We start from the raw sequence: 1,341 nt of genomic DNA, 5'->3' as shown, positions 1-1,341 counted from the left end.
GATGAAATAAACGATATTTTTACACGAAGATGGACGTCTTTCGATTATTTTAACACATTTGGATGAATACGGGAGACATAATTTAATCAAACGGAAGCAATTATGACATCATTAAATTACGAAAATAAACAGCATATATTGATCATAAACAATGTAAATAGTAGTCAAATGAGTAGTCACGGTATTGATTCAAGTAAAAAAGACCTACTGTACCTATAAAATAGTGTATCATTAACAAATGAGAATACATCGATAAGCAATAATTACAGTGGTGTAACCTATTTTCGTGGATATAAGGATTCAACACCGAATTTCGTCAAAGTTAAAAAAACGAAAAAAAATTTGTATGTATTAGATGTTTCCTCAGATATTCTACAAAATAATAAAAATTGGTTTGTTTCGATTTTCTTTATTAATCCTTCACTTTGACCCATATTTCATGAGGAACCAACTCGGTAACGGCGGCAGAATGCGACACCTATTTTCGTGTACAATGTTTGATCTATAAATAAGTCTATAAAAACACGTTGTATGGATACCAGGTGGTATAATTAACTTCTCTTAGTATTTACCTTTAATATCAATTCATTATAACTAGTGACAATTCCTTCAAAGAACCACGATTTTAAAATAAAATAGTGACTGACAAAATAAGATACGTAGCGTGATTTATTGCTAAAAGTCACTGAAATAACATAAGAATATGGTCCACTTTGTGTTCCATAGAAATTTTCTGCTGACACGGAATCCGCTAGTTGATCACGTAACTTCATTCGTTGGACTACATTTCGTTGGAGGTCGCGCAAGGTCGCTCATGTAAATTATTAATCCTTTCCGGAAATCCACGAATAATAGGTTTCCACGAAATTAGGTTACTTTACTGTATTTGCAGTATGAATACCAATACCAGTGAGAATTTCACTAAATTTCTGTTGAAATAAAGGCTAATATTATGCTAGAATATGCTTGTTAAAGTAAAATAATCATTATAAACATTCCGAAACACGGAAAAGTGGTAAATAATTATATGAAATAAAATGGAGTTTTACGTCTGTCGAGAAGGTAAATTGTTGACGGGTAACGCCATGAATATGATGCAATGAAGGAAATTTCGCCAGGACAGTGGCATTTGCCTACTCTTATTATCAATTTTCAACTTTAACGCGCACAGCCTTTAGCAAACAGGACCTTGGTTAATTGTCCCATCCTAATGACTAGACGGCGTAGACGCTTTTCCTTCTCAGCCCTTCTAACGCCCAGGTAAGTAAGATAAAACAAGTGTTAGGGGTTGTGAGCTAACTACTGTACACACACCCGTGGTAAATAAGATAAAACAAGTGT

The sequence above is a fragment of the Lottia gigantea genome (genome assembly GCF_000327385.1).
Source record: "Lottia gigantea unplaced genomic scaffold LOTGIsca_3176, whole genome shotgun sequence".
In the NCBI taxonomy this organism is placed as follows: Eukaryota; Metazoa; Mollusca; class Gastropoda; family Lottiidae; genus Lottia; species Lottia gigantea.
This window is presented reverse-complemented; position numbering follows the sequence as displayed.